A 26296-nucleotide genomic window follows, 5' to 3' on the forward strand; every position below is an offset into this window, starting at 1 on the left:
GCTCACTGCTTCAAGCCGGAGTGCAACCAACTACCTAAGCACGACTTTGCTTTGCTTTGTTTTCGACTGCACTGCTCCGCTCTCCCACCTGTGAATCGAAGGGATGCGACAGAGGTGCCTCTCTTTGGTGATTGTCTGCCTCATGCCTTGGAATCTGCCCGTCCTGTGCACCTGCTGATGTCGCAGCTATTTTTCACAGACTGGGCCAGTGGCGCAATGGATAACGCATCTGACTACGGATCAGAAGATTGTAGGTTTGACTCCTACCTGGCTCGAGTATTTTTGCAATCTTTGCATTATGGCTTTGGATGCCACGTAAGCGAACATATTTGGTCAAACTGTCCAGCTCTTAAACTGGGAAGTACCTTCTTAGTGCAGTAGGCAGCACGTCAGTCTCATAATCTGAAGGTCCTGAGTTCAATCCTTAGAAAAGGCATTGATACTTGTAAAGATGTTTTTCCTTCTTTCCATTTCAGCTGCATGCATGCAAAAATCGAGAAGTTTTGCTGCGACAGCACACCAAAGGATTTGATGTCCCTCAGCCTGCGGTGACCTTCAGAAGCAGATGGGCTCACCCACACCTGACACAACTCTTGTGTCTGAACTATTAACTGAGCCAAAAGAACAGTGGAGAATGCAGGCATTGATCCCACTGCCTCACACGTGCAAAGTAAGCACTCTCCCATTTGAGCAAATTCCCCATTCACATCTGGTATTAGCTCCCAGTTTGCATCTGACTCGCCCCTTATCACTTGCCTGCTCGCTTCCACGACCAGCAGAAATCTCCTGCTTCAGGTTGGCCTGCTCCCTGAACACTTTTCATGCTTTGCTCCAATCGACGTTACTGAGCAATAGCAAGCGAGCAAGGGCAGGACTGGAAGCCACGGATATGGTGAAAGACGCCAAGAAGAGCTCGAGCCTGCGGAAGGGAAGCGAGTTGAGCGTAACGTCGCAGCCGCCACGAGCGTGAGGGAGCAAGCGAGAGGCCTGTCTGACTGATGGACAGATGATTCTATTGCCTGAGGCTTTGCCTGAAAGAAAGTGCTGCCTCTTTTCATGCATTGCTGCTCAAAGGCACTCCCTGCTGACACACAGATGCAAGTGTTCAAGCAAAACGGCGAAGGCACTGTCCTGTGCCTCAGCTGCAACATGTTCAGCTGTAAACTGCTCGTCATATTAAGAGCTCTGCCTTCAACGAATTGCCACTTACCACACACATACATACTTCAAAAGAATGCTCACTGCTTCAAGCCGGAGTGCAACCAACTACCTAAGCACGACTTTGCTTTGCTTTGTTTTCTACTGCACTGCTCCGCTCTCCCACCTGTGAATCGAAGGGATGCGACAGAGGTGCCTCTCTTTGGTGATTGTCTGCCTCATGCCTTGTAATCTGCCCGTCCTGTGCACCTGCTGATGTCGCAGCTATTTTTCACAGACTGGGCCAGTGGCGCAATGGATAACGCGTCTGACTACGGATCAGAAGATTGTAGGTTCGACTCCTACCTGGCTCGAGTATTTTTGCAATCTTTGCATTATGGCTTTGGATGCCACGTAAGCGAACATATTTGGTCAAACTGTCCAGCTCTTAAACTGGGAAGTACCTTCTTAGTGCAGTAGGCAGCACGTCAGTCTCATAATCTGAAGGTCCTGAGTTCAATCCTTAGAAAAGGCATTGATACTTGTAAAGATGTTTTTCCTTCTTTCCATTTCAGCTGCATGCATGCAAAAATCGAGAAGTTTTGCTGCGACAGCACACCAAAGGATTTGATGTCCCTCAGCCTGCGGTGACCTTCAGAAGCAGATGGGCTCACCCACACCTGACACAACTCTTGTGTCTGAACTATTAACTGAGCCAAAAGAACAGTGGAGAATGCAGGCATTGATCCCACTGCCTCACACGTGCAAAGTAAGCACTCTCCCATTTGAGCAAATTCCCCATTCACATCTGGTATTAGCTCCCAGTTTGCATCTGACTCGCCCCTTATCACTTGCCTGCTCGCTTCCACGACCAGCAGAAATCTCCTGCTTCAGGTTGGCCTGCTCCCTGAACACTTTTCATGCTTTGCTCCAATCGACGTTACTGAGCAATAGCAAGCGAGCAAGGGCAGGACTGGAAGCCACGGATATGGTGAAAGACGCCAAGAAGAGCTCGAGCCTGCGGAAGGGAAGCGAGTTGAGCGTAACGTCGCAGCCGCCACGAGCGTGAGGGAGCAAGCGAGAGGCCTGTCTGACTGATGGACAGATGATTCTATTGCCTGAGGCTTTGCCTGAAAGAAAGTGCTGCCTCTTTTCATGCATTGCTGCTCAAAGGCACTCCCTGCTGACACACAGATGCAAGTGTTCAAGCAAAACGGCGAAGGCACTGTCCTGTGCCTCAGCTGCAACATGTTCAGCTGTAAACTGCTCGTCATATTAAGAGCTCTGCCTTCAACGAATTGCCACTTACCACACACATACATACTTCAAAAGAATGCTCACTGCTTCAAGCCGGAGTGCAACCAACTACCTAAGCACGACTTTGCTTTGCTTTGTTTTCGACTGCACTGCTCCGCTCTCCCACCTGTGAATCGAAGGGATGCGACAGAGGTGCCTCTCTTTGGTGATTGTCTGCCTCATGCCTTGGAATCTGCCCGTCCTGTGCACCTGCTGATGTCGCAGCTATTTTTCACAGACTGGGCCAGTGGCGCAATGGATAACGCATCTGACTACGGATCAGAAGATTGTAGGTTTGACTCCTACCTGGCTCGAGTATTTTTGCAATCTTTGCATTATGGCTTTGGATGCCACGTAAGCGAACATATTTGGTCAAACTGTCCAGCTCTTAAACTGGGAAGTACCTTCTTAGTGCAGTAGGCAGCACGTCAGTCTCATAATCTGAAGGTCCTGAGTTCAATCCTTAGAAAAGGCATTGATACTTGTAAAGATGTTTTTCCTTCTTTCCATTTCAGCTGCATGCATGCAAAAATCGAGAAGTTTTGCTGCGACAGCACACCAAAGGATTTGATGTCCCTCAGCCTGCGGTGACCTTCAGAAGCAGATGGGCTCACCCACACCTGACACAACTCTTGTGTCTGAACTATTAACTGAGCCAAAAGAACAGTGGAGAATGCAGGCATTGATCCCACTGCCTCACACGTGCAAAGTAAGCACTCTCCCATTTGAGCAAATTCCCCATTCACATCTGGTATTAGCTCCCAGTTTGCATCTGACTCGCCCCTTATCACTTGCCTGCTCGCTTCCACGACCAGCAGAAATCTCCTGCTTCAGGTTGGCCTGCTCCCTGAACACTTTTCATGCTTTGCTCCAATCGACGTTACTGAGCAATAGCAAGCGAGCAAGGGCAGGACTGGAAGCCACGGATATGGTGAAAGACGCCAAGAAGAGCTCGAGCCTGCGGAAGGGAAGCGAGTTGAGCGTAACGTCGCAGCCGCCACGAGCGTGAGGGAGCAAGCGAGAGGCCTGTCTGACTGATGGACAGATGATTCTATTGCCTGAGGCTTTGCCTGAAAGAAAGTGCTGCCTCTTTTCATGCATTGCTGCTCAAAGGCACTCCCTGCTGACACACAGATGCAAGTGTTCAAGCAAAACGGCGAAGGCACTGTCCTGTGCCTCAGCTGCAACATGTTCAGCTGTAAACTGCTCGTCATATTAAGAGCTCTGCCTTCAACGAATTGCCACTTACCACACACATACATACTTCAAAAGAATGCTCACTGCTTCAAGCCGGAGTGCAACCAACTACCTAAGCACGACTTTGCTTTGCTTTGTTTTCTACTGCACTGCTCCGCTCTCCCACCTGTGAATCGAAGGGATGCGACAGAGGTGCCTCTCTTTGGTGATTGTCTGCCTCATGCCTTGTAATCTGCCCGTCCTGTGCACCTGCTGATGTCGCAGCTATTTTTCACAGACTGGGCCAGTGGCGCAATGGATAACGCGTCTGACTACGGATCAGAAGATTGTAGGTTCGACTCCTACCTGGCTCGAGTATTTTTGCAATCTTTGCATTATGGCTTTGGATGCCACGTAAGCGAACATATTTGGTCAAACTGTCCAGCTCTTAAACTGGGAAGTACCTTCTTAGTGCAGTAGGCAGCACGTCAGTATCATAATCTGAAGGTCCTGAGTTCAATCCTTAGAAAAGGCATTGATACTTGTAAAGATGTTTTTCCTTCTTTCCATTTCAGCTGCATGCATGCAAAAATCGAGAAGTTTTGCTGCGACAGCACACCAAAGGATTTGATGTCCCTCAGCCTGCGGTGACCTTCAGAAGCAGATGGGCTCACCCACACCTGACACAACTCTTGTGTCTGAACTATTAACTGAGCCAAAAGAACAGTGGAGAATGCAGGCATTGATCCCACTGCCTCACACGTGCAAAGTAAGCACTCTCCCATTTGAGCAAATTCCCCATTCACATCTGGTATTAGCTCCCAGTTTGCATCTGACTCGCCCCTTATCACTTGCCTGCTCGCTTCCACGACCAGCAGAAATCTCCTGCTTCAGGTTGGCCTGCTCCCTGAACACTTTTCATGCTTTGCTCCAATCGACGTTACTGAGCAATAGCAAGCGAGCAAGGGCAGGACTGGAAGCCACGGATATGGTGAAAGACGCCAAGAAGAGCTCGAGCCTGCGGAAGGGAAGTGAGTTGAGCGTAACGTTGCAGCCGCCACGAGCATGAGGGAGCAAGCGAGAGGCCTGTCTGACTGATGGACAGATGATTCTATTGCCTGAGGCTTTGCTTGAAAGAAAGTGCTGCCTCTTTTCATGCATTGCTGCTCAAAGGCACTCCCTGCTGACACACAGATGCAAGTGTTCAAGCAAAACGGCGAAGGCACTGTCCTGTGCCTCAGCTGCAACATGTTCAGCTGTAAACTGCTCGTCATATTAAGAGCTCTGCCTTCAACGAATTGCCACTTACCACACACATACATACTTCAAAAGAATGCTCACTGCTTCAAGCCGGAGTGCAACCAACTACCTAAGCACGACTTTGCTTTGCTTTGTTTTCTACTGCACTGCTCCGCTCTCCCACCTGTGAATCGAAGGGATGCGACAGAGGTGCCTCTCTTTGGTGATTGTCTGCCTCATGCCTTGTAATCTGCCCGTCCTGTGCACCTGCTGATGTCGCAGCTATTTTTCACAGACTGGGCCAGTGGCGCAATGGATAACGCGTCTGACTACGGATCAGAAGATTGTAGGTTCGACTCCTACCTGGCTCGAGTATTTTTGCAATCTTTGCATTATGGCTTTGGATGCCACGTAAGCGAACATATTTGGTCAAACTGTCCAGCTCTTAAACTGGGAAGTACCTTCTTAGTGCAGTAGGCAGCACGTCAGTCTCATAATCTGAAGGTCCTGAGTTCAATCCTTAGAAAAAGCATTGATACTTGTAAAGATGTTTTTCCTTCTTTCCATTTCAGCTGCATGCATGCAAAAATCGAGAAGTTTTGCTGCGACAGCACACCAAAGGATTTGATGTCCCTCAGCCTGCGGTGACCTTCAGAAGCAGATGGGCTCACCCACACCTGACACAACTCTTGTGTCTGAACTATTAACTGAGCCAAAAGAACAGTGGAGAATGCAGGCATTGATCCCACTGCCTCACACGTGCAAAGTAAGCACTCTCCCATTTGAGCAAATTCCCCATTCACATCTGGTATTAGCTCCCAGTTTGCATCTGACTCGCCCCTTATCACTTGCCTGCTCGCTTCCACGACCAGCAGAAATCTCCTGCTTCAGGTTGGCCTGCTCCCTGAACACTTTTCATGCTTTGCTCCAATCGACGTTACTGAGCAATAGCAAGCGAGCAAGGGCAGGACTGGAAGCCACGGATATGGTGAAAGACGCCAAGAAGAGCTTGAGCCTGCGGAAGGGAAGCGAGTTGAGCGTAACGTCGCAGCCGCCATGAGCGTGAGGGAGCAAGCGAGAGGCCTGTCTGACTGATGGACAGATGATTCTATTGCCTGAGGCTTTGCCTGAAAGAAAGTGCTGCCTCTTTTCATGCATTGCTGCTCAAAGGCACTCCCTGCTGACACACAGATGCAAGTGTTCAAGCAAAACGGCGAAGGCACTGTCCTGTGCCTCAGCTGCAACATGTTCAGCTGTAAACTGCTCGTCATATTAAGAGCTCTGCCTTCAACGAATTGCCACTTACCACACACATACATACTTCAAAAGAATGCTCACTGCTTCAAGCCGGAGTGCAACCAACTACTTAAGCACGACTTTGCTTTGCTTTGTTTTCGACTGCACTGCTCCGCTCTCCCACCTGTGAATCGAAGGGATGCGACAGAGGTGCCTCTCTTTGGTGATTGTCTGCCTCATGCCTTGGAATCTGCCCGTCCTGTGCACCTGCTGATGTCGCAGCTATTTTTCACAGACTGGGCCAGTGGCGCAATGGATAACGCATCTGACTACGGATCAGAAGATTGTAGGTTCGACTCCTACCTGGCTCGAGTATTTTTGCAATCTTTGCATTATGGCTTTGGATGCCACGTAAGCGAACATATTTGGTCAAACTGTCCAGCTCTTAAACTGGGAAGTACCTTCTTAGTGCAGTAGGCAGCACGTCAGTCTCATAATCTGAAGGTCCTGAGTTCAATCCTTAGAAAAGGCATTGATACTTGTAAAGATGTTTTTCCTTCTTTCCATTTCAGCTGCATGCATGCAAAAATCGAGAAGTTTTGCTGCGACAGCACACCAAAGGATTTGATGTCCCTCAGCCTGCGGTGACCTTCAGAAGCAGATGGGCTCACCCACACCTGACACAACTCTTGTGTCTGAACTATTAACTGAGCCAAAAGAACAGTGGAGAATGCAGGCATTGATCCCACTGCCTCACACATGCAAAGTAAGCGCTCTCCCATTTGAGCAAATTCCCCATTCACATCTGGTATTAGCTCCCAGTTTGCATCTGACTAGCCCTTATCACTTGCCTCCTCGCTTCCACGACCAGCAGAAATCTCCTGCTTCAGGTTGGCCTGCTCCCTGAACACTTTTCATGCTTTGCTCCAATCGACGTTACTGAGCAATAGCAAGCGAGCAAGGGCAGGACTGGAAGCCACGGATATGGTGAAAGACGCCAAGAAGAGCTCGAGCCTGCGGAAGGGAAGCGAGTTGAGCCGCCACGAGCGTGAGGGAGCAAGCGAGAGGCCTGTCTGACTGATGGACAGATGATTCTATTGCCTGAGGCTTTGCCTGAAAGAAAGTGCTGCCTCTTTTCATGCATTGCTGCTCAAAGGCACTCCCTGCTGACACACAGATGCAAGTGTTCAAGCAAAACGGCGAAGGCACTGTCCTGTGCCTCAGCTGCAACATGTTCAGCTGTAAACTGCTCGTCATATTAAGAGCTCTGCCTTCAACGAATTGCCACTTACCACACACATACATACTTCAAAAGAATGCTCACTGCTTCAAGCCGGAGTGCAACCAACTACCTAAGCACGACTTTGCTTTGCTTTGTTTTCGACTGCACTGCTCCGCTCTCCCACCTGTGAATCGAAGGGATGCGACAGAGGTGCCTCTCTTTGGTGATTGTCTGCCTCATGCCTTGGAATCTGCCCGTCCTGTGCACCTGCTGATGTCGCAGCTATTTTTCACAGACTGGGCCAGTGGCGCAATGGATAACGCATCTGACTACGGATCAGAAGATTGTAGGTTTGACTCCTACCTGGCTCGAGTATTTTTGCAATCTTTGCATTATGGCTTTGGATGCCACGTAAGCGAACATATTTGGTCAAACTGTCCAGCTCTTAAACTGGGAAGTACCTTCTTAGTGCAGTAGGCAGCACGTCAGTCTCATAATCTGAAGGTCCTGAGTTCAATCCTTAGAAAAGGCATTGATACTTGTAAAGATGTTTTTCCTTCTTTCCATTTCAGCTGCATGCATGCAAAAATCGAGAAGTTTTGCTGCGACAGCACACCAAAGGATTTGATGTCCCTCAGCCTGCGGTGACCTTCAGAAGCAGATGGGCTCACCCACACCTGACACAACTCTTGTGTCTGAACTATTAACTGAGCCAAAAGAACAGTGGAGAATGCAGGCATTGATCCCACTGCCTCACACGTGCAAAGTAAGCACTCTCCCATTTGAGCAAATTCCCCATTCACATCTGGTATTAGCTCCCAGTTTGCATCTGACTCGCCCCTTATCACTTGCCTGCTCGCTTCCACGACCAGCAGAAATCTCCTGCTTCAGGTTGGCCTGCTCCCTGAACACTTTTCATGCTTTGCTCCAATCGACGTTACTGAGCAATAGCAAGCGAGCAAGGGCAGGACTGGAAGCCACGGATATGGTGAAAGACGCCAAGAAGAGCTCGAGCCTGCGGAAGGGAAGCGAGTTGAGCGTAACGTCGCAGCCGCCACGAGCGTGAGGGAGCAAGCGAGAGGCCTGTCTGACTGATGGACAGATGATTCTATTGCCTGAGGCTTTGCCTGAAAGAAAGTGCTGCCTCTTTTCATGCATTGCTGCTCAAAGGCACTCCCTGCTGACACACAGATGCAAGTGTTCAAGCAAAACGGCGAAGGCACTGTCCTGTGCCTCAGCTGCAACATGTTCAGCTGTAAACTGCTCGTCATATTAAGAGCTCTGCCTTCAACGAATTGCCACTTACCACACACATACATACTTCAAAAGAATGCTCACTGCTTCAAGCCGGAGTGCAACCAACTACCTAAGCACGACTTTGCTTTGCTTTGTTTTCTACTGCACTGCTCCGCTCTCCCACCTGTGAATCGAAGGGATGCGACAGAGGTGCCTCTCTTTGGTGATTGTCTGCCTCATGCCTTGTAATCTGCCCGTCCTGTGCACCTGCTGATGTCGCAGCTATTTTTCACAGACTGGGCCAGTGGCGCAATGGATAACGCGTCTGACTACGGATCAGAAGATTGTAGGTTCGACTCCTACCTGGCTCGAGTATTTTTGCAATCTTTGCATTATGGCTTTGGATGCCACGTAAGCGAACATATTTGGTCAAACTGTCCAGCTCTTAAACTCGGAAGTACCTTCTTAGTGCAGTAGGCAGCACGTCAGTCTCATAATCTGAAGGTCCTGAGTTCAATCCTTAGAAAAGGCATTGATACTTGTAAAGATGTTTTTCCTTCTTTCCATTTCAGCTGCATGCATGCAAAAATCGAGAAGTTTTGCTGCGACAGCACACCAAAGGATTTGATGTCCCTCAGCCTGCGGTGACCTTCAGAAGCAGATGGGCTCACCCACACCTGACACAACTCTTGTGTCTGAACTATTAACTGAGCCAAAAGAACAGTGGAGAATGCAGGCATTGATCCCACTGCCTCACACGTGCAAAGTAAGCACTCTCCCATTTGAGCAAATTCCCCATTCACATCTGGTATTCGCTCCCAGTTTGCATCTGACTCGCCCCTTATCACTTGCCTGCTCGCTTCCACGACCAGCAGAAATCTCCTGCTTCAGGTTGGCCTGCTCCCTGAACACTTTTCATGCTTTGCTCCAATCGACGTTACTGAGCAATAGCAGGCGAGCAAGGGCAGGACTGGAAGCCACGGATATGGTGAAAGACGCCAAGAAGAGCTCGAGCCTGCGGAAGGGAAGCGAGTTGAGCGTAACGTCGCAGCCGCCACGAGCGTGAGGGAGCAAGCGAGAGGCCTGTCTGACTGATGGACAGATGATTCTATTGCCTGAGGCTTTGCCTGAAAGAAAGTGCTGCCTCTTTTCATGCATTGCTGCTCAAAGGCACTCCCTGCTGACACACAGATGCAAGTGTTCAAGCAAAACGGCGAAGACACTGTCCTGTGCCTCAGCTGCAACATGTTCAGCTGTAAACTGCTCGTCATATTAAGAGCTCTGCCTTCAGCGAATTGCCACTTACCACACACATACATACTTCAAAAGAATGCTCACTGCTTCAAGCCGGAGTGCAACCAACTACCTAAGCACGACTTTGCTTTGCTTTGTTTTCTACTGCACTGCTCCGCTCTCCCACCTGTGAATCGAAGGGATGCGACAGAGGTGCCTCTCTTTGGTGATTGTCTGCCTCATGCCTTGTAATCTGCCCGTCCTGTGCACCTGCTGATGTCGCAGCTATTTTTCACAGGCTGGGCCAGTGGCGCAATGGATAACGCGTCTGACTACGGATCAGAAGATTGTAGGTTCGACTCCTACCTGGCTCGAGTATTTTTGCAATCTTTGCATTATGGCTTTGGATGCCACGTAAGCGAACATATTTGGTCAAACTGTCCAGCTCTTAAACTGGGAAGTACCTTCTTAGTGCAGTAGGCAGCACGTCAGTCTCATAATCTGAAGGTCCTGAGTTCAATCCTTAGAAAAGGCATTGATACTTGTAAAGATGTTTTTCCTTCTTTCCATTTCAGCTGCATGCATGCAAAAATCGAGAAGTTTTGCTGCGACAGCACACCAAAGGATTTGATGTCCCTCAGCCTGCGGTGACCTTCAGAAGCAGATGGGCTCACCCACACCTGACACAACTCTTGTGTCTGAACTATTAACTGAGCCAAAAGAACAGTGGAGAATGCAGGCATTGATCCCACTGCCTCACACATGCAAAGTAAGCGCTCTCCCATTTGAGCAAATTCCCCATTCACATCTGGTATTAGCTCCCAGTTTGCATCTGACTCGCCCCTTATCACTTGCCTGCTCGCTTCCACGACCAGCAGAAATCTCCTGCTTCAGGTTGGCCTGCTCCCTGAACACTTTTCATGCTTTGCTCCAATCGACGTTACTGAGCAATAGCAAGCGAGCAAGGGCAGGACTGGAAGCCACGGATATGGTGAAAGACGCCAAGAAGAGCTCGAGCCTGCGGAAGGGAAGCGAGTTGAGCGTAACGTCGCAGCCGCCACGAGCGTGAGGGAGCAAGCGAGAGGCCTGTCTGACTGATGGACAGATGATTCTATTGCCTGAGGCTTTGCCTGAAAGAAAGTGCTGCCTCTTTTCATGCATTGCTGCTCAAAGGCACTCCCTGCTGACACACAGATGCAAGTGTTCAAGCAAAACGGCGAAGGCACTGTCCTGTGCCTCAGCTGCAACATGTTCAGCTGTAAACTGCTCGTCATATTAAGAGCTCTGCCTTCAACGAATTGCCACTTACCACACACATACATACTTCAAAAGAATGCTCACTGCTTCAAGCCGGAGTGCAACCAACTACCTAAGCACGACTTTGCTTTGCTTTGTTTTCGACTGCACTGCTCCGCTCTCCCACCTGTGAATCGAAGGGATGCGACAGAGGTGCCTCTCTTTGGTGATTGTCTGCCTCATGCCTTGGAATCTGCCCGTCCTGTGCACCTGCTGATGTCGCAGCTATTTTTCACAGACTGGGCCAGTGGCGCAATGGATAACGCATCTGACTACGGATCAGAAGATTGTAGGTTTGACTCCTACCTGGCTCGAGTATTTTTGCAATCTTTGCATTATGGCTTTGGATGCCACGTAAGCGAACATATTTGGTCAAACTGTCCAGCTCTTAAACTGGGAAGTACCTTCTTAGTGCAGTAGGCAGCACGTCAGTCTCATAATCTGAAGGTCCTGAGTTCAATCCTTAGAAAAGGCATTGATACTTGTAAAGATGTTTTTCCTTCTTTCCATTTCAGCTGCATGCATGCAAAAATCGAGAAGTTTTGCTGCGACAGCACACCAAAGGATTTGATGTCCCTCAGCCTGCGGTGACCTTCAGAAGCAGATGGGCTCACCCACACCTGACACAACTCTTGTGTCTGAACTATTAACTGAGCCAAAAGAACAGTGGAGAATGCAGGCATTGATCCCACTGCCTCACACATGCAAAGTAAGCGCTCTCCCATTTGAGCAAATTCCCCATTCACATCTGGTATTAGCTCCCAGATTGCATCTGACTCGCCCCTTATCACTTGCCTGCTCGCTTCCACGACCAGCAGAAATCTCCTGCTTCAGGTTGGCCTGCTCCCTGAACACTTTTCATGCTTTGCTCCAATCGACGTTACTGAGCAATAGCAGGCGAGCAAGGGCAGGACTGGAAGCCACGGATATGGTGAAAGACGCCAAGAAGAGCTCGAGCCTGCGGAAGGGAAGCGAGTTGAGCGTAACGTCGCAGCCGCCACGAGCGTGAGGGAGCAAGCGAGAGGCCTGTCTGACTGATGGACAGATGATTCTATTGCCTGAGGCTTTGCCTGAAAGAAAGTGCTGCCTCTTTTCATGCATTGCTGCTCAAAGGCACTCCCTGCTGACACACAGATGCAAGTGTTCAAGCAAAACGGCGAAGACACTGTCCTATGCCTCAGCTGCAACATGTTCAGCTGTAAACTGCTCGTCATATTAAGAGCTCTGCCTTCAGCGAATTGCCACTTACCACACACATACATACTTCAAAAGAATGCTCACTGCTTCAAGCCGGAGTGCAACCAACTACCTAAGCACGACTTTGCTTTGCTTTGTTTTCTACTGCACTGCTCCGCTCTCCCACCTGTGAATCGAAGGGATGCGACAGAGGTGCCTCTCTTTGGTGATTGTCTGCCTCATGCCTTGTAATCTGCCCGTCCTGTGCACCTGCTGATGTCGCAGCTATTTTTCACAGGCTGGGCCAGTGGCGCAATGGATAACGCGTCTGACTACGGATCAGAAGATTGTAGGTTCGACTCCTACCTGGCTCGAGTATTTTTGCAATCTTTGCATTATGGCTTTGGATGCCACGTAAGCGAACATATTTGGTCAAACTGTCCAGCTCTTAAACTGGGCAGTACCTTCTTAGTGCAGTAGGCAGCACGTCAGTCTCATAATCTGAAGGTCCTGAGTTCAATCCTTAGAAAAGGCATTGATACTTGTAAAGATGTTTTTCCTTCTTTCCATTTCAGCTGCATGCATGCAAAAATCGAGAAGTTTTGCTGCGACAGCACACCAAAGGATTTGATGTCCCTCAGCCTGCGGTGACCTTCAGAAGCAGATGGGCTCACCCACACCTGACACAACTCTTGTGTCTGAACTATTAACTGAGCCAAAAGAACAGTGGAGAATGCAGGCATTGATCCCACTGCCTCACACATGCAAAGTAAGCGCTCTCCCTGTTGTAGAGAGTAGAAATATATATAGACTTAGGCATTAGGCACCTGCTGGATATTTAAAACTCACATAAGCTTAAATGGACACACACATAAAATGGCTGCCCAGGCATGATGGGAAACCAGGTAGTCAAGCTGTGAACTGTTGAACGTTCACTGACCGATCAATAACCCTGTGAGGCCCACTGTAGGAATGCCTGGGAAGACAGAGATAAGAAGGAAACCATCTCCTGTGAACAAGGCCATGAAACCAATTATTTCAGGAAGAAAGATAAGAGGGAAACCATTTGCTGTAAACAAGGCTATATACCAATTATTTCTCCAAGAAGAAAGAACTAGTGAGAGAACCTATATCAATCAGCCCAAGCTGACAAAAGACGAACACATGGTTCCTGAGACATAAGGGGAATTCTATTGGGTTAAAATAACCTATATGTAATCTATAATCGTTGTGATTGGCTTGTGTCCAGCCGTGATGAGCTGTGTAGCTGCAGTAAACTGTTTTGTAACTGTTGTGAAACATATAAAGGTACATGTAACTCTTTGTTCTGTGAAGAGAAACCTGGATACGGTCCTGAGTTTTTCCTTCCCGCTGAGCGTAATAAAAGCTGCTTCAGCATTGGAACCGACCCTGAGTGTTGAGTGATTCTTCTAAGAAAACACTAACGCTAACAATGGCGTAGTCGACGGGATTTCCCGGAGTCGCTGGACGCCCTTGGAAAAAAACCCGGGTGAGTATAAAAAACAATTTTTAAGTATAAAGGGTGCGGAAGGTGGAAGCTGGTTGATCGACATGAGGAGACGGTCTAATATCTCAAACGCCTAGCCTGAGCCTGAATTAAGAGGACTTTTGTCCCACGTGACGGCCAGGAACCAAGTAGGCGTAGGGAACACACTTAGACCGTGGGATCGTGATACCGAGAGACATCTTCCGGACCCAGTAGTGAAATTTGAAATACCCCGGGGTAGAACCAAGCGGTGTACAGCGGCTAACGGAATCCAAACCTGTGAACAGGGTCGGACCAACAGGCTGAGCGGTGGTAGGTAGTCGTTAAGGATATGTAGAGCACTGCGGGAATTGCTTAAACGCGTTTTTAAGAATTGTATAAGTTTGTGTAACAGCAGAACTTGTGACCTGACAGTAGCCAAGAGACAGTTTACTACAAGTCGCGCTAGAAAGAAAGCGGACCGCTGAGAGTAGATTCCTAACGATACCAGTCCTACCCAGGAATGGCCATGAAAACAAGTAAACTCGAGTGGGGACCAGAAGGGTCGCTTACCCGCCACCTGGCGGAAAAACAAAAGAAGCTAATTGAAAAAATTCCCTGAAAGGTCATGGATCCAAAAATAGAGCCGGCCAAAACAAGAAGAGAGACTGTTGTAAATGTCTGATCGTTGAGTGAGAAGTGTCTGTGTGATTTTTGACTGCAGAATGAATTTTTGTTTTATGTTTTCATGTTCCGAAAGCCTGGTTGGAAGAGGAATGCAAGTGTCTGTTTATTTTAGAAACAGAGTGAAAGTCTTTTTTTTTAAACCCTTTGTAATGTTGTCCTGTATGTGGGAAGTTTTAAGACATTTAAGTTAGAAACGCAGGTGTGGATTTATTCGGATGATAAGTTACGGAGCTAGGAAAATAAACAAATAAAGAATAGGTTTGTTGAGCAAAATATTTATTTGACATGCTCACTTACTTGCCGAAAGAAAACATGCAATGATTGATTGGGTTGAAAGACATAAATTTAGTCTCGGAATGAGATAAAGAATGCTTTAAAAAAAAAGAGCTTCTAAAAAAAAAAGTTTTAAATAAAGATTGAAATTACAACGTTTGAATTGGGATTTTGAGATATTCAGAGAAGGCACAGGAAATACTGAGGTGGATTTAAAAAAAAAAGAGAAAGATTAAATTAAATCTGATCAGGTCAAACTCCTGGGCAAGTGGCGAGCTATCTGCGAAGGTGTAAAAGGAACTTTTGGAAAATGTTAAAAAAAAAACAGCAAGCTTCAGTAACGACTTTGAAACTGGAGCATTTTGAGATAACGAAAAAGCACTCAAACTCTCAAAGATGGACTTCATTCCAGTTATGGAGAAAAAAGAAAAAGATAAAGACGCCACTTTGAAAGTAAACAAATTAACAACTTTATGGAGTTACGAACCCTCCGTGTAAAATACAAGACCTAATTTGAAGAAAGAAAAAAAAAGATGTAACAGACTAAATGGAAAAAGACATAACTTACTAAATACTAGTTGATGTTTGCTGTGAAAAAGATATTGGTTTAATTAGAAAAAAAAAAATTGGAATAAGTAAAAAACACTCTACATGGATTCGAATTTTCAATTATGAAAAAGTTTCAATGCAGTTTGAAAAGATTTCCAAAATGTCCCGAACAGTCTAAACAAGCAGGAGGGTTTTGAAGATAACGAGGAGAAAGAGAGAAATAAAAAAAAACAGAATTGAATTTCAGTAAACAAAATTGCTATTGTATGTGTGGTCTTGTTTTAAAACAATTTAAAAAAAAAAATTCTTTGGCAAGTACTTGAATTAGAAGTTAAGAAAACATTGGAGTTTACTCTAATGATTTATGCTGTTTAACGGATTCCTAATTTCGAAGCCAGTTTTGAAGGCACAAAGACTTTTTTTTTCAGATGATTACGTGAAGTCACGTAATGACATCAGGTCTTCTTACAAACCTGGAAAGGAGTTAACCCTTTCCATTGACAGCCGTTTTATACTGAACATTATTAATTTGGATTTCTTAATAGGGAAAAAAAAAAAGACTCACCTAACAGAGGAAACAAAAATAAAAACAGAACTAGCTTATGTAATAATACTTGCCTGATACAATAAAGAAATAGATATTCAATAAAACAAATTGAAGAGTTAAAAGCTAAGATAAACAGGCTGGAAGAGATAACGGGACTAGACGGATAGTGCAGTGCGCAGCCATAGCACCATCACCTCTGGCAATAGAGCCAATGTACCCCACGGTGGGTAGGTGTAGTCCACAAATCCAACCTAACGGTAAAGCAGACAGCGATGTTTGGAGGAATAGCTTTGGCCTTGGTCATAATAGGAGTTTGGGTAATATTTAAGTGGGTAAAGACACAGGCGCACGCCCTACAGATTCAGCTCGAAATGGTTCGATTATAACCTTGTGCTTCTGATTTTGCAGGGTGACAGGGACACTCGTAGAGCAAAAAAACTTAACCCCTGGTGACGACCAGGCCGTCTGTTTAAAATTACAGATAATACTTACCGGAATGGGAATACGAACGGCGCTACTCGTAATATGGATAGCCCTGCGACAGGCACGTACCCTGGGCAACACCGACGGACAGCAGAGCACGCTGGAAATAAACAACTATATGAACTATGGAGTCTTGTTTAATTTAACGGACGGAATGTGCATCCCAGCAGCCAAGGACTGGAGCAAGGACAGGACTTATTTTAATAAGAATCCTAATAAGAATAAGAGTATGTGTACAGTGCTCCACGGGTATAAGGAGCAGATGCATTAAACGGAGGGATGTCAAAGGGCCTGATGAATGTACTTTCGGCATAATTTGCGCGCCTCCGGGACAATCCCAGCAATCAGTCATCCGCAAGAAGGGAATGGGGCTGTGTGGGTATTACGAGGAGGCGGGGGCGGCTGCAATATAATTGTATGTATGTTTCTCACCCCCTCCGACACCGCGCCCCATAAGAATCACTACATTGCCCGAAGAACTGCCTTGTCCCATAACTACTAAGGGACCAGAAAATGGGATTGCAATGTACAACGAAGGGGAATTATTGTATGATAATGTTAAACATGAAATTGTGCCTGTTCTGATCAATATTTCAGGCATCCAGATGCCGGAATATTGTACCGAACAGTCAAGGAAGATGTACAATGTATTAAGTAAAGTTGTAATGCAGCAGGCTGCCGATGCCATGGGTGCCAGTAAGTTCCGGGGACAGGGGTTAGCACCCAGGGTGAAGAGGGAAATAGTAAATGATGTTGCTACCGTTTTCAATACAGGAACCTCCGTAGTGAACTCGATAGACATACAAGGGCTAAATGAGAGGGTAGAACAGCTTAAAAGGGGTGATGAAGGGGTTATTGGAGAGGGTGGAGCAAAACCAGGAAGACCAGGCCAACCTAGGAAAGGAGGGTGCCGAAATCCAGTTGGATGGCATCTCAGTCCTGGAAGCTCACGCTAAAACCATCAATCACCTCATTGATAGAGAACAAGAAGATACAATAAAGCAAAGACAGGGGCAACTCTGTCATGCTTATGGTCTGTGGATGGTGGGACATATCCGCCACAACCTCGACCAGATCCAACGCGGGGAAGTACCCGATTGGATAGACAGTTCACATTTGGCTCAGTTGGCGAACCAAAGGGGGACGCTGGATAATTGTACTCTGAAGGGACTGACCCGAGTATACCCCGCAATTCCAGATTGCCAGATGGGTAGGACTACCGGGATAGGGATAGTCCTGTTGATCCCCATAGCAACGCCGGACTCAGGGCCGTTCCCCTTATACCAACTAGAGAATATCGGAGTAATACGGGAAAATGTCTCCATACGCTACTACCTAACCACCACCTCTGCCGTTCGTCGAAACAACATACTTACTGGGATTTCCCTAGCAGATTGCAAGCAAAGGGGGGAAATCACAGTATGCCCTCACCCGGTGGGCCAAGGGGAACTAGACGAGTGCGGGTTTAACCGAACCAACGGGTGTGTACTAGAAATAGTGCCCGCACACATGCACTTCGCGAGGGCAGGCTACGGAGGGAGGGGAAGATACTGCGTCTCTACTACTGAGCGTTCATACCAGTATAATGACCTGCAGTGCCCTATACCGCAGCCAAACTTTTGCTTTACACCACTACGACCTGTCGCGATCGGGCAATCGCATATCACCCAGGTTAGGCGCCGGAAGTCCAAAGTTATTGAAGTAACTGATCAGCTCCATGATCATTTGCAGGATTATGACGAGCCAGAGCAGGTCCCTATCCCACATCTAACCGAAGTATTACGGGAGTTGAGGCTCAGAGTGGGTCAATCTGTAAAACTCTATCACCAGCTACAAACTAAAATCAAAGAAGATACCGAGGTAGACTTACAAAGTCAGAGTTGGTGGAGAAAGGTCTGGGACTGGGGAATAAATGTGAACATCCACCCATGGATTCGAATTCAATAACATGGGGCGTGATGGCCTGCCAGGTATGCAGGCGCCACAAACGGCGGAAACGGACCAATCACCGTTCCCTGGATATTAAACAAGCCTGTTTGATAAGGGGACGGGAGGAGCTAGCCTTTGTTAATTTGATCTAAGCAACCGGGACTCCTGAAACCGCGTGACTGGCCAGCACGTTGAGGCAAGGAGTACCGGGCAGTGCACAAATATCAGATAAAGGCAGTACGGTCGGTTAAAAGGGGACTAGGACTAGTCCCTTTACCGAAAGGGGGGAATTGTTGTAGAGAGTAGAAATATATATAGACTTAGGCATTAGGCACCTGCTGGATATTTAAAACTCACATAAGCTTAAATGGACACACACATAAAATGGCTGCCCAGGCATGATGGGAAACCAGGTAGTCAAGCTGTGAACTGTTGAACGTTCACTGACCGAGCAATAACCCTGTGAGGCCCACTGTAGGAATGCCTGGGAAGACAGAGATAAGAAGGAAACCATCTCCTGTGAACAAGGCCATGAAACCAATTATTTCAGGAAGAAAGATAAGAGGGAAACCATTTGCTGTAAACAAGGCTATATACCAATTATTTCTCCAAGAAGAAAGAACTAGTGAGAGAACCTATATCAATCAGCCCAAGCTGACAAAAGACGAACACATGGTTCCTGAGACATAAGGGGAATTCTATTGGGTTAAAATAACCTATATGTAATCTATAATCGTTGTGATTGGCTTGTGTCCAGCCGTGATGAGCTGTGTAGCTGCAGTAAACTGTTTTGTAACTGTTGTGAAACATATAAAGGTACATGTAACTCTTTGTTCTGTGAAGAGAAACCTGGATACGGTCCTGAGTTTTTCCTTCCCGCTGAGCGTAATAAAAGCTGCTTCAGCATTGGAACCGACCCTGAGTGTTGAGTGATTCTTCTAAGAAAACACTAACGCTAACACTCCCATTTGAGCAAATTCCCCATTCACATCTGGTATTAGCTCCCAGATTGCATCTGACTCGCCCCTTATCACTTGCCTGCTCGCTTCCACGACCAGCAGAAATCTCCTGCTTCAGGTTGGCCTGCTCCCTGAACACTTTTCATGCTTTGCTCCAATCGACGTTACTGAGCAATAGCAGGCGAGCAAGGGCAGGACTGGAAGCCACGGATATGGTGAAAGACGCCAAGAAGAGCTCGAGCCTGCGGAAGGGAAGCGAGTTGAGCGTAACGTCGCAGCCGCCACGAGCGTGAGGGAGCAAGCGAGAGGCCTGTCTGACTGATGGACAGATGATTCTATTGCCTGAGGCTTTGCCTGAAAGAAAGTGCTGCCTCTTTTCATGCATTGCTGCTCAAAGGCACTCCCTGCTGACACACAGATGCAAGTGTTCAAGCAAAACGGCGAAGACACTGTCCTGTGCCTCAGCTGCAACATGTTCAGCTGTAAACTGCTCGTCATATTAAGAGCTCTGCCTTCAGCGAATTGCCACTTACCACACACATACATACTTCAAAAGAATGCTCACTGCTTCAAGCCGGAGTGCAACCAACTACCTAAGCACGACTTTGCTTTGCTTTGTTTTCTACTGCACTGCTCCGCTCTCCCACCTGTGAATCGAAGGGATGCGACAGAGGTGCCTCTCTTTGGTGATTGTCTGCCTCATGCCTTGTAATCTGCCCGTCCTGTGCACCTGCTGATGTCGCAGCTATTTTTCACAGGCTGGGCCAGTGGCGCAATGGATAACGCGTCTGACTACGGATCAGAAGATTGTAGGTTCGACTCCTACCTGGCTCGAGTATTTTTGCAATCTTTGCATTATGGCTTTGGATGCCACGTAAGCGAACATATTTGGTCAAACTGTCCAGCTCTTAAACTGGGAAGTACCTTCTTAGTGCAGTAGGCAGCACGTCAGTCTCATAATCTGAAGGTCCTGAGTTCAATCCTTAGAAAAGGCATTGATACTTGTAAAGATGTTTTTCCTTCTTTCCATTTCAGCTGCATGCATGCAAAAATCGAGAAGTTTTGCTGCGACAGCACACCAAAGGATTTGATGTCCCTCAGCCTGCGGTGACCTTCAGAAGCAGATGGGCTCACCCACACCTGACACAACTCTTGTGTCTGAACTATTAACTGAGCCAAAAGAACAGTGGAGAATGCAGGCATTGATCCCACTGCCTCACACATGCAAAGTAAGCGCTCTCCCATTTGAGCAAATTCCCCATTCACATCTGGTATTAGCTCCCAGATTGCATCTGACTCGCCCCTTATCACTTGCCTGCTCGCTTCCACGACCAGCAGAAATCTCCTGCTTCAGGTTGGCCTGCTCCCTGAACACTTTTCATGCTTTGCTCCAATCGACGTTACTGAGCAATAGCAGGCGAGCAAGGGCAGGACTGGAAGCCACGGATATGGTGAAAGACGCCAAGAAGAGCTCGAGCCTGCGGAAGGGAAGCGAGTTGAGCGTAACGTCGCAGCCGCCACGAGCGTGAGGGAGCAAGCGAGAGGCCTGTCTGACTGATGGACAGATGATTCTATTGCCTGAGGCTTTGCCTGAAAGAAAGTGCTGCCTCTTTTCATGCATTGCTGCTCAAAGGCACTCCCTGCTGACACACAGATGCAAGTGTTCAAGCAAAACGGCGAAGACACTGTCCTGTGCCTCAGCTGCAACATGTTCAGCTGTAAACTGCTCGTCATATTAAGAGCTCTGCCTTCAGCGAATTGCCACTTACCACACACATACATACTTCAAAAGAATGCTCACTGCTTCAAGCCGGAGTGCAACCAACTACCTAAGCACGACTTTGCTTTGCTTTGTTTTCTACTGCACTGCTCCGCTCTCCCACCTGTGAATCGAAGGGATGCGACAGAGGTGCCTCTCTTTGGTGATTGTCTGCCTCATGCCTTGTAATCTGCCCGTCCTGTGCACCTGCTGATGTCGCAGCTATTTTTCACAGGCTGGGCCAGTGGCGCAATGGATAACGCGTCTGACTACGGATCAGAAGATTGTAGGTTCGACTCCTACCTGGCTCGAGTATTTTTGCAATCTTTGCATTATGGCTTTGGATGCCACGTAAGCGAACATATTTGGTCAAACTGTCCAGCTCTTAAACTGGGAAGTACCTTCTTAGTGCAGTAGGCAGCACGTCAGTCTCATAATCTGAAGGTCCTGAGTTCAATCCTTAGAAAAGGCATTGATACTTGTAAAGATGTTTTTCCTTCTTTCCATTTCAGCTGCATGCATGCAAAAATCGAGAAGTTTTGCTGCGACAGCACACCAAAGGATTTGATGTCCCTCAGCCTGCGGTGACCTTCAGAAGCAGATGGGCTCACCCACACCTGACACAACTCTTGTGTCTGAACTATTAACTGAGCCAAAAGAACAGTGGAGAATGCAGGCATTGATCCCACTGCCTCACACATGCAAAGTAAGCGCTCTCCCATTTGAGCAAATTCCCCATTCACATCTGGTATTAGCTCCCAGTTTGCATCTGACTCGCCCCTTATCACTTGCCTCCTCGCTTCCACGACCAGCAGAAATCTCCTGCTTCAGGTTGGCCTGCTCCCTGAACACTTTTCATGCTTTGCTCCAATCGACGTTACTGAGCAATAGCAAGCGAGCAAGGGCAGGACTGGAAGCCACGGATATGGTGAAAGACGCCAAGAAGAGCTCGAGCCTGCGGAAGGGAAGCGAGTTGAGCGTAACGTCGCAGCCGCCAAGAGCGTGAGGGAGCAAGCGAGAGGCCTGTCTGACTGATGGACAGATGATTCTATTGCCTGAGGCTTTGCCTGAAAGAAAGTGCTGCCTCTTTTCATGCATTGCTGCTCAAAGGCACTCCCTGCTGACACACAGATGCAAGTGTTCAAGCAAAACGGCGAAGGCACTGTCCTGTGCCTCAGCTGCAACATGTTCAGCTGTAAACTGCTCGTCATATTAAGAGCTCTGCCTTCAGCGAATTGCCACTTACCACACACATACATACTTCAAAAGAATGCTCACTGCTTCAAGCCGGAGTGCAACCAACTACCTAAGCACGACTTTGCTTTGCTTTGTTTTCTACTGCACTGCTCCGCTCTCCCACCTGTGAATCGAAGGGATGCGACAGAGGTGCCTCTCTTTGGTGATTGTCTGCCTCATGCCTTGTAATCTGCCCGTCCTGTGCACCTGCTGATGTCGCAGCTATTTTTCACAGACTGGGCCAGTGGCGCAATGGATAACGCGTCTGACTACGGATCAGAAGATTGTAGGTTCGACTCCTACCTGGCTCGAGTATTTTTGCAATCTTTGCATTATGGCTTTGGATGCCACGTAAGCGAACATATTTGGTCAAACTGTCCAGCTCTTAAACTGGGCAGTACCTTCTTAGTGCAGTAGGCAGCACGTCAGTCTCATAATCTGAAGGTCCTGAGTTCAATCCTTAGAAAAGGCATTGATACTTGTAAAGATGTTTTTCCTTCTTTCCATTTCAGCTGCATGCATGCAAAAATCGAGAAGTTTTGCTGCGACAGCACACCAAAGGATTTGATGTCCCTCAGCCTGCGGTGACCTTCAGAAGCAGATGGGCTCACCCACACCTGACACAACTCTTGTGTCTGAACTATTAACTGAGCCAAAAGAACAGTGGAGAATGCAGGCATTGATCCCACTGCCTCACACATGCAAAGTAAGCGCTCTCCCATTTGAGCAAATTCCCCATTCACATCTGGTATTAGCTCCCAGATTGCATCTGACTCGCCCCTTATCACTTGCCTGCTCGCTTCCACGACCAGCAGAAATCTCCTGCTTCAGGTTGGCCTGCTCCCTGAACACTTTTCATGCTTTGCTCCAATCGACGTTACTGAGCAATAGCAGGCGAGCAAGGGCAGGACTGGAAGCCACGGATATGGTGAAAGACGCCAAGAAGAGCTCGAGCCTGCGGAAGGGAAGCGAGTTGAGCGTAACGTCGCAGCCGCCACGAGCGTGAGGGAGCAAGCGAGAGGCCTGTCTGACTGATGGACAGATGATTCTATTGCCTGAGGCTTTGCCTGAAAGAAAGTGCTGCCTCTTTTCATGCATTGCTGCTCAAAGGCACTCCCTGCTGACACACAGATGCAAGTGTTCAAGCAAAACGGCGAAGACACTGTCCTGTGCCTCAGCTGCAACATGTTCAGCTGTAAACTGCTCGTCATATTAAGAGCTCTGCCTTCAGCGAATTGCCACTTACCACACACATACATACTTCAAAAGAATGCTCACTGCTTCAAGCCGGAGTGCAACCAACTACCTAAGCACGACTTTGCTTTGCTTTGTTTTCTACTGCACTGCTCCGCTCTCCCACCTGTGAATCGAAGGGATGCGACAGAGGTGCCTCTCTTTGGTGATTGTCTGCCTCATGCCTTGTAATCTGCCCGTCCTGTGCACCTGCTGATGTCGCAGCTATTTTTCACAGGCTGGGCCAGTGGCGCAATGGATAACGCGTCTGACTACGGATCAGAAGATTGTAGGTTCGACTCCTACCTGGCTCGAGTATTTTTGCAATCTTTGCATTATGGCTTTGGATGCCACGTAAGCGAACATATTTGGTCAAACTGTCCAGCTCTTAAACTGGGAAGTACCTTCTTAGTGCAGTAGGCAGCACGTCAGTCTCATAATCTGAAGGTCCTGAGTTCAATCCTTAGAAAAGGCATTGATACTTGTAAAGATGTTTTTCCTTCTTTCCATTTCAGCTGCATGCATGCAAAAATCGAGAAGTTTTGCTGCGACAGCACACCAAAGGATTTGATGTCCCTCAGCCTGCGGTGACCTTCAGAAGCAGATGGGCTCACCCACACCTGACACAACTCTTGTGTCTGAACTATTAACTGAGCCAAAAGAACAGTGGAGAATGCAGGCATTGATCCCACTGCCTCACACATGCAAAGTAAGCGCTCTCCCATTTGAGCAAATTCCCCATTCACATCTGGTATTAGCTCCCAGTTTGCATCTGACTCGCCCCTTATCACTTGCCTCCTCGCTTCCACGACCAGCAGAAATCTCCTGCTTCAGGTTGGCCTGCTCCCTGAACACTTTTCATGCTTTGCTCCAATCGACGTTACTGAGCAATAGCAAGCGAGCAAGGGCAGGACTGGAAGCCACGGATATGGTGAAAGACGCCAAGAAGAGCTCGAGCCTGCGGAAGGGAAGCGAGTTGAGCGTAACGTCGCAGCCGCCAAGAGCGTGAGGGAGCAAGCGAGAGGCCTGTCTGACTGATGGACAGATGATTCTATTGCCTGAGGCTTTGCCTGAAAGAAAGTGCTGCCTCTTTTCATGCATTGCTGCTCAAAGGCACTCCCTGCTGACACACAGATGCAAGTGTTCAAGCAAAACGGCGAAGACACTGTCCTGTGCCTCAGCTGCAACATGTTCAGCTGTAAACTGCTCGTCATATTAAGAGCTCTGCCTTCAGCGAATTGCCACTTACCACACACATACATACTTCAAAAGAATGCTCACTGCTTCAAGCCGGAGTGCAACCAACTACCTAAGCACGACTTTGCTTTGCTTTGTTTTCTACTGCACTGCTCCGCTCTCCCACCTGTGAATCGAAGGGATGCGACAGAGGTGCCTCTCTTTGGTGATTGTCTGCCTCATGCCTTGTAATCTGCCCGTCCTGTGCACCTGCTGATGTCGCAGCTATTTTTCACAGGCTGGGCCAGTGGCGCAATGGATAACGCGTCTGACTACGGATCAGAAGATTGTAGGTTCGACTCCTACCTGGCTCGAGTATTTTTGCAATCTTTGCATTATGGCTTTGGATGCCACGTAAGCGAACATATTTGGTCAAACTGTCCAGCTCTTAAACTGGGAAGTACCTTCTTAGTGCAGTAGGCAGCACGTCAGTCTCATAATCTGAAGGTCCTGAGTTCAATCCTTAGAAAAGGCATTGATACTTGTAAAGATGTTTTTCCTTCTTTCCATTTCAGCTGCATGCATGCAAAAATCGAGAAGTTTTGCTGCGACAGCACACCAAAGGATTTGATGTCCCTCAGCCTGCGGTGACCTTCAGAAGCAGATGGGCTCACCCACACCTGACACAACTCTTGTGTCTGAACTATTAACTGAGCCAAAAGAACAGTGGAGAATGCAGGCATTGATCCCACTGCCTCACACATGCAAAGTAAGCGCTCTCCCATTTGAGCAAATTCCCCATTCACATCTGGTATTAGCTCCCAGATTGCATCTGACTCGCCCCTTATCACTTGCCTGCTCGCTTCCACGACCAGCAGAAATCTCCTGCTTCAGGTTGGCCTGCTCCCTGAACACTTTTCATGCTTTGCTCCAATCGACGTTACTGAGCAATAGCAGGCGAGCAAGGGCAGGACTGGAAGCCACGGATATGGTGAAAGACGCCAAGAAGAGCTCGAGCCTGCGGAAGGGAAGCGAGTTGAGCGTAACGTCGCAGCCGCCACGAGCGTGAGGGAGCAAGCGAGAGGCCTGTCTGACTGATGGACAGATGATTCTATTGCCTGAGGCTTTGCCTGAAAGAAAGTGCTGCCTCTTTTCATGCATTGCTGCTCAAAGGCACTCCCTGCTGACACACAGATGCAAGTGTTCAAGCAAAACGGCGAAGACACTGTCCTGTGCCTCAGCTGCAACATGTTCAGCTGTAAACTGCTCGTCATATTAAGAGCTCTGCCTTCAGCGAATTGCCACTTACCACACACATACATACTTCAAAAGAATGCTCACTGCTTCAAGCCGGAGTGCAACCAACTACCTAAGCACGACTTTGCTTTGCTTTGTTTTCTACTGCACTGCTCCGCTCTCCCACCTGTGAATCGAAGGGATGCGACAGAGGTGCCTCTCTTTGGTGATTGTCTGCCTCATGCCTTGTAATCTGCCCGTCCTGTGCACCTGCTGATGTCGCAGCTATTTTTCACAGGCTGGGCCAGTGGCGCAATGGATAACGCGTCTGACTACGGATCAGAAGATTGTAGGTTCGACTCCTACCTGGCTCGAGTATTTTTGCAATCTTTGCATTATGGCTTTGGATGCCACGTAAGCGAACATATTTGGTCAAACTGTCCAGCTCTTAAACTGGGAAGTACCTTCTTAGTGCAGTAGGCAGCACGTCAGTCTC

At 47.9% G+C, this 26296-nt stretch overlaps 17 non-coding genes across 17 annotated transcripts; all 17 read left to right on the plus strand.

The window, feature by feature from the left end:
• The first annotated feature begins 202 nt into the window (after positions 1-202).
• Positions 203-275, plus strand: trnar-acg (transfer RNA arginine (anticodon ACG)). The gene has a single exon. It is a non-coding gene; the product is annotated as a tRNA-Arg (tRNA).
• A 1163-nt stretch (positions 276-1438) lies between these two features.
• Positions 1439-1511, plus strand: trnar-acg (transfer RNA arginine (anticodon ACG)). Its single transcript has one exon. It is a non-coding gene; the product is annotated as a tRNA-Arg (tRNA).
• A 1163-nt stretch (positions 1512-2674) lies between these two features.
• On the plus strand, positions 2675-2747 carry trnar-acg (transfer RNA arginine (anticodon ACG)). The gene has a single exon. It is a non-coding gene; the product is annotated as a tRNA-Arg (tRNA).
• A 1163-nt stretch (positions 2748-3910) lies between these two features.
• On the plus strand, positions 3911-3983 carry trnar-acg (transfer RNA arginine (anticodon ACG)). The gene has a single exon. It is a non-coding gene; the product is annotated as a tRNA-Arg (tRNA).
• A 1163-nt stretch (positions 3984-5146) lies between these two features.
• On the plus strand, positions 5147-5219 carry trnar-acg (transfer RNA arginine (anticodon ACG)). The gene has a single exon. It is a non-coding gene; the product is annotated as a tRNA-Arg (tRNA).
• Positions 5220-6382: 1163 nt separating this feature from the next.
• Positions 6383-6455, plus strand: trnar-acg (transfer RNA arginine (anticodon ACG)). The gene has a single exon. It is a non-coding gene; the product is annotated as a tRNA-Arg (tRNA).
• A 1149-nt stretch (positions 6456-7604) lies between these two features.
• Positions 7605-7677, plus strand: trnar-acg (transfer RNA arginine (anticodon ACG)). Its single transcript has one exon. It is a non-coding gene; the product is annotated as a tRNA-Arg (tRNA).
• A 1163-nt stretch (positions 7678-8840) lies between these two features.
• On the plus strand, positions 8841-8913 carry trnar-acg (transfer RNA arginine (anticodon ACG)). Its single transcript has one exon. It is a non-coding gene; the product is annotated as a tRNA-Arg (tRNA).
• A 1163-nt stretch (positions 8914-10076) lies between these two features.
• Positions 10077-10149, plus strand: trnar-acg (transfer RNA arginine (anticodon ACG)). The gene has a single exon. It is a non-coding gene; the product is annotated as a tRNA-Arg (tRNA).
• A 1163-nt stretch (positions 10150-11312) lies between these two features.
• trnar-acg (transfer RNA arginine (anticodon ACG)) lies at positions 11313-11385 on the plus strand. The gene has a single exon. It is a non-coding gene; the product is annotated as a tRNA-Arg (tRNA).
• Positions 11386-12548: 1163 nt separating this feature from the next.
• trnar-acg (transfer RNA arginine (anticodon ACG)) lies at positions 12549-12621 on the plus strand. The gene has a single exon. It is a non-coding gene; the product is annotated as a tRNA-Arg (tRNA).
• A 7300-nt stretch (positions 12622-19921) lies between these two features.
• trnar-acg (transfer RNA arginine (anticodon ACG)) lies at positions 19922-19994 on the plus strand. Its single transcript has one exon. It is a non-coding gene; the product is annotated as a tRNA-Arg (tRNA).
• Positions 19995-21157: 1163 nt separating this feature from the next.
• On the plus strand, positions 21158-21230 carry trnar-acg (transfer RNA arginine (anticodon ACG)). The gene has a single exon. It is a non-coding gene; the product is annotated as a tRNA-Arg (tRNA).
• A 1163-nt stretch (positions 21231-22393) lies between these two features.
• Positions 22394-22466, plus strand: trnar-acg (transfer RNA arginine (anticodon ACG)). The gene has a single exon. It is a non-coding gene; the product is annotated as a tRNA-Arg (tRNA).
• Positions 22467-23629: 1163 nt separating this feature from the next.
• trnar-acg (transfer RNA arginine (anticodon ACG)) lies at positions 23630-23702 on the plus strand. The gene has a single exon. It is a non-coding gene; the product is annotated as a tRNA-Arg (tRNA).
• Positions 23703-24865: 1163 nt separating this feature from the next.
• On the plus strand, positions 24866-24938 carry trnar-acg (transfer RNA arginine (anticodon ACG)). Its single transcript has one exon. It is a non-coding gene; the product is annotated as a tRNA-Arg (tRNA).
• A 1163-nt stretch (positions 24939-26101) lies between these two features.
• Positions 26102-26174, plus strand: trnar-acg (transfer RNA arginine (anticodon ACG)). The gene has a single exon. It is a non-coding gene; the product is annotated as a tRNA-Arg (tRNA).
• The last annotated feature ends 122 nt before the right edge of the window (positions 26175-26296 follow it).

This window comes from Pristiophorus japonicus, chromosome 1 (assembly GCF_044704955.1).
Source record: "Pristiophorus japonicus isolate sPriJap1 chromosome 1, sPriJap1.hap1, whole genome shotgun sequence".
Lineage (NCBI taxonomy): Eukaryota > Metazoa > Chordata > Chondrichthyes > Pristiophoridae > Pristiophorus > Pristiophorus japonicus.